Raw genomic sequence first — 10051 nt, 5'->3', positions numbered from 1 at the left:
TCATACAGAGTGAAGTAAGTCAGAAAGAGAAAGACAAATACCGTATGCTAACACATATATATGGAATCTAAGAAAAAAAAATGCCATGAAGAACCTAGGCGTAAGATGGGAATAAAGACACAGACCTACTACAGAATGGACTTGAGGATATGGGGAGGGGAAAGAGTAAGCTGTGATAGATAAAGTGAGAGTGGCATGGACATATATACACTACCAAACGTAAAACAGATAGCTAGTGGGAAGCAGCCACATAACACACGGAGATCAGCTCGGTGCTTTGTGACCACCTAGAGGGGTGGGATAGGGAGGGTGGGAGGGAGGGAGACGCAAGAGGGAAGAGATATGGGAACATATGTATAACTGATTCACTTTGTTGTAAAGCAGAAACTAACACACCATTGTAAAGCAATTATACTCCAATAAAGATGTAAAAAAAAAAGAACAAAACAATCAGAAGGAGGGGCAGGAATGCAACAAGAACTGGCCCCATCTACTTTCAGTCTACAGAGCTTGTACTCATTTTTGCATGACTGTGAAAGAGATCCTCAGCAGAAGCCCTTGACTTGCTGGTACAAGAATTGGGGCAGGGCTTGTGTCCTTTGCCTTGGAAGGGAGTGGCTGTGATGCCAGGAACAGGAAGGTTCCAACAACTTTGCCTATGTACTCTCACAAATGATGCCTGATTGAAAATAATAACAATAAACACATGCCCATATTTGTTTGTACATGCATTATCTTTGTAGGATGGGCAGAAATGTATTGCTGGCTGAAAGTATTAGAAATGAAAGCCAGCTATTAAGCTTCACCCTCACCTGGTAATAGGAGGAAGGCTGTAATAGACTATCTTTTGGGGTTGTGAGGATTATTTAATTCTGAAAGCAGAGTTAAAATTTTTTGACCCTAATGCAAATAGGATAGATGTCTAGAGAGTATCATGTAACCCCTGGTATTTTTTCTTTTTAATTACATGATTTGGGATTTCCCTGGTGGCACAGTGGTTAAGAATCCACCTTCTAGTGCAGGGGACACGGGTTCGAGCCCTGGTCTGGGAAAATCCCACATGCCGTGGAGCAACTAAGCCCGTGTGCCACAACTACTGCGCCTGTGCTCTAGAGTCCGCAAGCCACAACTACTGAGCCCATGTGCCACAACTACTGAAGCCCGCGCACCTAGAGGCAGTGCTCCCCAATGAGAGAAGCCACCACAGTGAGAAGCCTGTGCACTACAATGAAGAGTAGCCCCCGCTCACCGCAACTAGAGAAAGCCCGCGTGCATCAATAAAAATCCAACGCAGTCAAAAAATAAATAAAGAAATTTATTTTTAAAAATTACATGATTTAAAGAGAAATCACAGTGCAAGTAGAAGCTTCTTAGAGTTCTAGCAACTCAGATGGTGTCATTTCTACAAACATTTACAAAAATATGTTATTGATGGATTTAAGATTCTTTGTGCTTACATATTCTATTATTTTGAAAGTAAAGGGCTGAAAATCTGCTTCATAAGTTTCTATTTCTCTTAAAGATCATAGTACCTTATTGCTATTGGGAGTCTTTTGACTAATATCACTTAGTTTTATTTTTTCTGCTGTAGAAAGAACAGAGATCCCATTTGGGGGTGAAACAGGGGGAAAGCATCTCAGTTGGCCTTTTACTAAATCCTTTTCTCCTTACCTCCACTTGTAAATCACCCAGGGAATTAAAAATATGCCTGCTGGCCACTTAAGTTAATGAAACTGTTAATATCTAATGCAGGAACACTGCCTTTGTGTGCTCTAGATACATATATGAATAGAACTGCTCTGGATGCACACCTGCCCTGAATGTCAGTGTAATCCATGTCAATCAAGGATTGGCTTTAAAATTCTCATTTTCAGAAAACTAAATTAAGATGTGTCGAAGAGATATGGAACAGTAGCAAGCTGTTTTGGAGGCTAGAGATCAGTCACAAAATTGTCTGATAAAAAAATAAACTCTCAATAAATAAATAAATAAACAAATAAATAAATAAATACATAAACTCTCAATTGTTCTTTTAAAGAAGTTTATCTTTTGTGTTCAAGGGGGTCCTTGTTGGCCTGCCTTACAACTTTTATTATTTCCTTTAAAGCAAAACCAATGTAAAAGAGGCATTAGCTCCACTCTTTGTTTCTTAAATTATCCCATTTCAGCAATTGGTTATATTAATTATTATTTATGCTTGTTCTAAATCAGTATTTTCAACGGGGATTGATTCTGTTCCCCCAGGGAACATTTGACAGTATTGGAGACATTTTTGATTGGGGGCTCAGGTGAGGTGGTGCGACTAGCATGTGGTAGATGTGCGGATAGCTTCACCTCTGTTGGCCATCCTATCACAGAGTAATCTAGTTGTGGTTTCAGAGTAATCAGTCAGGTTGGTGTAAAGCCTTCCAGAGCTTAGGACAAGTAAGTGTATCTGTAATTTTTATAATTTTCATAAATGGACTAGAGGTCATTATGTCCCCTGTATTTTCTGTTATGCAAAAATCTTGTCTACCATCACTAAGTAAATATATGTTGTTTCAATTCGTTATGCTACCTTACAGATTAAATTCTCAGTATAGAAATCACAGATGCTATTATCTAACAATGTTTTGACAGTCTATTTGGATGACTAGAAGCATTTGTGGAATTGATATAAATGCCTGTAGAATAAATAATCACTGTAAATGTTAGAGGAATTTTGACTAAATTAATGTAAGTATTTATAAGTTGAAGATCCATTATTAATTCTGAAAATCACACAGCTACACTCACCCCATTCCATAGCTCTCTCCATTATTCTTAGATCTTGAAAAAAATCTAGTTTATTGGAAATCTGGAACCATTTCTGAGTTTTGCAACTATAGTGGGACTTCAGAGGAAAACTAGAAAGATAATCCTAACACCAGAAATTGGTCCTGTAATAAAGAGACTAAATAAATGAGAATTATTCATCCTATGAAATTTAACAGTGATATGAAGTCACTTAGAGTATAGAGGACTATCATAAAGGACAAAAATAAACTAATATCTCTTCCTATAGAAGGCAGAGCAAAAGGAAGTAGATGATTTATAAATTAGAAAGAATTATTTCCAAGAGTGAGATGGTCAAATGTTGCAGTGTGTTACTGAAGGAAAAAATTTAAATCTCTTTAGAGTTTTTAAAAACAAGAACATTTAACTTATGTTCAACAGTTTAACCATTCTCATTTCAGCCTGTATTAGTTCTCTACGGTTGCCATAATGGATTACCACAAATTAATTGGCTTTAACCAATAGAAATTTATTTTCTCACAGTTCTGGAGGCCAGAGTATGAAATCAGTATCACTGGGTCAAAATCAATGTGTGGGTAGGGTTGTGCTCCCTCTGGAGGCTCTAGAGAAGAATCCTTTCTTTTCCTCTTGTAGTCAACATCCCTTGGCTTGTGACCACATCATTCTAATCTTAAGGCTGGCGTCTTCAAATCTATTTTTGCTCTGTTTTCTCATTACCTTTTCATGTGTGTATGTGTGTGAAATCTCCCTCTGCCTCCATTTTAAAAGGGTGCATGAGATGGCACTTAGGGCACACCTGGATATTCCAGGATAATTTCTCCATCTCTCATCTCAAAATCCTCAACATAATCACATCTGCAAAGACCTTTTTTCCAAATAAGTTAACATTTATGAGTTCCAAGGATTAGGACTTAATATCATTTGCGGGGGAGGTTTTTGTTTGGTTGGTTTTTGGGTTTTTTTCTTTCTTTTTTTTTTTTTGGTCTATTACACAAATTGAGGGATAAACTGATTGAGTGCTTCATGAGCCCTTCTAGCATTAGGGTTTTGTAATTCAGAGACTGTGACCTTTGGCAATTTGCCTCACCCTTCCCCTGAGCCTTGGTTTTCTCACTTACAAAGTGAGCCTAATAATGGTATTTAGGCCAGTAAGATTGTTATAAAGATTAAATGACTTAATACAATTAAACCATTTAGAAGAGTGAGTAGTACATATGAAGTCTCAATAAGTGTCAGCTGTCATTACTTGTTGGTGCTGTTTGTGTTGATATCATCATTATCATAAAAGAAGGATTAAGTGAGATGATAATTGGGTACTTACTTGGTGGTCTATTATATAATCCACATTTCTTTACTGTTACTTTATTTTGTTTGACAAATTTAATGAAGGTATGTCATAGAAGTAAAGTAGTGACTTGGTGTCTAAAGAATGTATTTGGTCTGCTTTGTGGAGCTTATTGAACTCTGTCTACAATAGGGACAGACTAAGTTAACCCCCAAATTGAGATGGTAACTCAGAAATCAAGTCTTAAAAACGTTCCCATTAATACTAATACCTTCGGAGTAGCAGACATGAACTATATGATCAGAGAAGAAATTATTCTATACTTAGAATATCTGAGGTACCTTTTCAACTTTTTATGGACATACGTAAAATTAGATTGTAACAGAAGCCCCTTCTTGCTAAACTGAGTACCATCCTTATGTAACTTGACTTTTTAACATCAGTCTTCATTCAGGTTGACTTTGCTACTTCCAAAACTTTAGACTGTCCTTCACTTCCCCACACCACCCCCCATCATTACTATAGAATAAGACATCTAATTTGTTAATAACAAAGCAACATATTGTCTACAAAACCTTTTCTAGTCAAAGGTTTTACTAGGTCTTATAAATAGTGACATTCTGTGTTCTCACATACATTTTAGGTGTCATAATTTTAAAGAAGGAACTGCTATGCCTACTGAACACACTAATTGGTAGGGTGTAATTTTTTCCAGGGGCTACATTAGGCCAATGACAGAGTCATTGACTGACCAGACTAAAAAACAATATTATTTTGTTTTTTATTATTAACATGTTATGATTTAAAAAATAAAATTTCCGTAATGTCAAGGGTACACCAGTGGAAACAATACTTTCATTTTTTTCCTGTGCATTTCACCAATAAATACTGTATGTAGCTCAAGAGAAATGGCATTCTGTAGACTTTTTGCTATTTGGAATACTATTAGGTTAAACAATATGAAATTGCTGTTTTTGTAGGTCAAAAAATGTTGAATATGGTGGTTTCATATAGTACAAAGCAAACTACCCCTGTGAAAAAGGAGTTCAATTTTCCAGCACTATTAAATGAAAGTGGCTAGATGAAACATTCAAGTATATAGGGAAAATGTTGTATTTTCAAGTTACTTATATTTCTCAAGATAAATGTAAACTAAGTCCTGTTTCACATCCTTTACTTTAGTATCAGTGATTATGGGAACATACATTAATAAAAGAAGGGAAATGAGCAAAAGAAACGCATAGTGGGGAAACTAGGTAAATAGAAATCAATGAAAAATGCAGATTGTTACAAACTTTGTAATCCTTTCTGTTTGACAGTGTTTATCTCTTTAAATGTTTATCTTCTTGCTCATTTTTATTTCATTTTTATGTGTCTCATAAAGTTGAATATCGCTCAATGTTTAGCTCTTTGGTGTCTGAGCATGGAAAGCAGATTGCCCTGGCATTTTTATGTACTGTAGGAAAAGAAACTCATTTTCATTTATTGAGATTTATTATTTGAATATGTTTTCCAATATAGCAAAGCACACCTACAAAATTTAATGTACATGCATATGCAAGTACACTATTCTGGAAAAGCATCAGGTAAAATTTTATACTTCCTGTAGGAGAAAATATAGAGAATCAAATAGATGCACGTCCTTCTCCCCTCCTCCCCTCCATCTTCTTCTTAGTGATCAGTAATATGGTATTATATGGTATAAAATAGAAAGGTATTATATTTTCCATAAAACCCTACAAAACATCTATTCATCACTTTTGGGGCTGTGGGTTGTTCTGGAATTCTAAGTAGCTGAGAAGATGCCAGATCTCTAATGGAAGAGATTATTCTGTTTAGGGAATGTTTGATGACTCAAGGAAGAATAACTTTAGGGAATTAGGCATACAGACCTATTATTATGGGTTTCACAAAGAAGTTAAATTTTATATTCATGTGATGTTTGTTTTTATATTAAATTTTTTTTTCTTGTATCAGTGAAGTTTCACTATTAGAAATTTCACACCAAGAAACACATTAGCTTGTCATTGATCACCTCCATGAATTCTTATCATAAGCTTTTATTCTGTCAGAATTGTCAGATTCTTATGACCTAGTAGGCAATTTCATGTCATACCTTGCATTTGGGGGTGGATGCAAATGAGTAAACTGAGACCACCTTGTAACTTAACATGCAATCTCACTCTGAGTCAGCATGTGTACTGCATACAATCAAAAATGAATGAAAAAAGGAAATGACTGTGGTTCAATAACTTATGAAAAATGTTATGGTTTTATTATCAATGTATGTATGCATTTTTTTTACAACACCCATCACTGTAGCACAAGGGTACTCAGGTGAAAGATTGGATTTAAGCTCAGAAATAATGGGGAGGAATGTCTACTTTCCATTTCTTCCTTAGTGGCTTGACAGATGTGTCAGTGATTAAAAAGATAGAGACAAGAGAATATCAGTTAGCTAGCTAATTTATATGATGCTTTCTGTTGTCAAAAAAAATTGTAGATGTTTTGGGAGAATCAAAAATCTTGACTGGAACATCCTTCAGAATTACATGGGGAGCAGGAAAGTGGGTGAAAATGAAACAAGATTGGTCATGAGTTCATATCTCTTGAAGCTGGCTGATGGGTACATGAGGGTTCCTTATTCTTATCACTCTACATTTGCATGTGTTTGAATTTTCCCATAATAAACACTGTTTTCAAATCCCAGGATTTAACTCTTTCCCAGCAGGAGTTTATACTCTAAATATGGAAATAAGGATGTTCATTGTGCACCTATACCACAGGTTCTGCATTTCACAAATATATCCTATTTCCATAAAATCTTGATTTCCACATCATTCTTGAACTAGCTCATTCATTTCCCCAGCAAGTAAACATCCTCAATGTTTCTAACCCTGCTTTCTGTACACTGTCAGGGTGAATTTGTCATGAGAGGTCAAAGGTAATAAAGATCACAAATAAAGAATCAAGAGAGGTACTCTAAGCTATAGACCGAAAAGAACAGAAAGACTGAAAATTTGGATTAAAGTCATTCTGAGTTACTGGACCCATTTTTCCCTGTAGCAGTTTAAAGCCTACATTGTTCAACAGTCACTAATTTGGAAGCTTAATGTGCTTTATTAGCTTCCCTGGTGAGGTACCTGGAAGACCTAAAAATGAAATGAATGCCTTGAAATCATGTAAGTGTGGTCATGGAGAACTGGAATTGTTCTGGTCACTGCTATCCCTGTCACTGAGGTATTCTTTAACTAGACATGAACAGCACTGCCAAGAAGTGCTTCCCAGCTTCCATGGTATATCCATAACATTAAGATGTTAAGATTGAACTTGTACATAGTAACTTCCTGTCAATTGAAAATCAAAGGATATACCCAGGTCCCTGTTTCTTTTTGTTACTGATAGGATCTGTCAAAACAAAGTTCTAAGCAAACGTTTTTCATTATGTGTAGCTATAACAACTTTATTGTTTATCAAGAGAAGGTTATTGATTCCTAAACAACTTATGTTTCAAAGTCAAAAAATACTATGTAAGTCCCTCTAGTAGAGAGTAATGATAAAATATTACAAACGTAGATGTATATGAAAACATTGTTTAAAGCTTGTTCCATTAACAAAGACCACATCTCTAAGTTAGATTTTGCAGAACTATATTTAGTGGGGCCTGTGTATATTCTTCATAACTCTTCCTTGACTCTTATCCCTCATAGAATTGGCTAATTCTTCCTTTATACCATACTGTATGCTGCAATTCTATTATAGCCCCTAGAATGTTGAGTTGCCGTCTTTGGTTTACATATCTGTCTCCCCCTACTGGACTCTGAATTTGATTGAGACCCAGGGATCCTTTTCAATGCCCAGTACAATGACTAGCTCTTTGTAGGTTTCGGTAAATGTTTGTTTTAAGAGGATGGCTAACTGAATAAATGTCATTGTGGCTAATCCTTTGAGTGAACTTGAGCTAATTTCACAAGGTAAGCAAATGTCTTTGACTTTTTCCTATCCCCTTTCTCACATTTCCCATATCCTTTCACTGGGGGCTGCATATAGAAAAACAAAGTATTTTGCCCACTGACTTCCAATTTCACATCCTTTCCTTGAACCTCTACATTCTTTATGTTTCTCTGTTTTTCCCACTGTTTAGCATCTGTTGTGATCAAGGAATCAAATGCTATTGATTATGCACTGCCCCCCCCCCAATATTTATTACATTTATTCTTCTAAATCCAGCCCAGTCTTCCATCTTTTTGCTTTGCCTCTTGTCTCCTCCCAACACGCAAAGCCTACTAATTCCTTCTGGAAGAGTCATTTTGTCACACAAGAAAACAAATAGCTTTGATAGCTCTTTTGAGACCACAGTTCTGGATAGTAGGTACATGTTTCTGTGTAGGATGAATAAAACAAAATAGTACCACACATATTGGCAGCCATTGACTTTTGTTAAGCCTTCAATTTGACAAGCGCATTATCCACTAAAATGTCAGTGGTTTTCCTCCTTTGTTATTGAACATTTATCTATCCAATTCTGGTCCAGGAAACTTAGGAGAACAATTGTTTTCTAGGATCAGAAGTATTTGGGTAGCTTTTCTTTCTATTCTCCCTAGAATCATGGAAGGTGCAGGAGTGTGACGTGGTGAATAATTTATCATTAAGTTCATGCTTTTCTACAGGGCTCTCGAGCAGGTTCAGTTCAGCTTTAAGTTTGGGCAAAGATTCAGGTTATTATCATTCTTTAGGCAAAATTTGCCCATTTCTAACATCCCCAATTACAGGTAATCTTTCCTGTTTTCCACTAAGTAACCAAAGTTTCCTTAAAGTCAGGTAGAGTAGGTTGGTAATTAATACTAAAATCAGATCTGACCTGCCAGGAACTATTTTTATCCACAGAAGTTTTTATTAGAGGGAATCTATTGACACTGACAGGTCTGAATAAACATCATCCAAGATTGCTTTTTATTTTGAGCATTTTTTTAAAGACTAAGTCTCTTAAAAGCATGACTATGTTATGACTATCTCAACCACCAACCTGAGATAAATGTGGGATAACATCTTTAGCTCCATTTTATAGGTAGAGAAATCAGTTCAGAGGTTTGCTTTTGGTCATATGGACCTGTATGGCCCCAGAAATAGATTGAGTCTGATGACTGTCAGAACAAGACATCTCTTGATAGGAGGTGAATGCCAATTTTCTGAGTAAGCTGGTGTTATTTAACATTTACCAGGAAGCAATAGAGATTATGCTCTGAGGAATTTGAGGTCTTAGATTTGTGTATCATTTAGCTCATTACTAATACAACAATCATAAAGAGTATTGTTTCTATTTTGGGAAGGCAGATGTTGAGTCCTTAAAACATGATAGAAAATTCCCCTCAGAAAACAAACTAAAACTATTCAGGAATTTGTATACATCTATTTTAAAAATAATCATTTAGCTAAGTAGTTGTATCTTGATAAAAGATACCAGGGTCCATCTAATAAATGAGGCTGAATTTAAAAAATAGATTTGAATTTCATGTCTTATATTTTCTCCTTAGAAGACATCTAAGGAGATGTCTTCTCATCCCATCTACTCTCCCTTAGAAAAGCATAAGGATTCACTTAATTGTACAAAAAATTAGTCTTCAAAATTGAAATGGACATGGAACAATAATTTATGATTATGGTATTCTGCCATTAGCCCAGTTGGATGGTTTTATGTATGTGTTATATATTAACTTATTCTTAACTATTATCTTAATAGGACCAGAGGCTTGAAAGTTTTGAGAGATTATCTTATGGGCTTCCCTCTTTACCTTGAGAATAGGTCCACTGATAACATTTCCATAACCTCCCTTGGTAACATATCTCATTGTACAATCATCCTCATTGAAGGTGTCTTACCCCCATATCAAACATGGATTTTTCATGCTACAGTTAATTCTATTAGCTTCACCATCTCCACTGAGCTTGGAATAGAATATTTCCTCTGTGCATTAGTATCTACTGATTCTT

The 10051-nt window shown here is 35.7% G+C and overlaps 1 protein-coding gene across 7 annotated transcripts in view; it reads left to right on the top strand.

Moving 5' to 3' along the window:
• The window catches only part of DIO2 (iodothyronine deiodinase 2), a 122202-nt gene that overhangs the window by 92436 nt on the left and 19715 nt on the right, over positions 1-10051 (top strand). The window lies entirely within an intron of this gene.

This window comes from Physeter macrocephalus, chromosome 11, assembly GCF_002837175.3.
Source record: "Physeter macrocephalus isolate SW-GA chromosome 11, ASM283717v5, whole genome shotgun sequence".
Taxonomy (NCBI): Eukaryota; Metazoa; Chordata; class Mammalia; order Artiodactyla; family Physeteridae; genus Physeter; species Physeter macrocephalus.
This window is presented reverse-complemented; position numbering and strand designations above follow the sequence as displayed.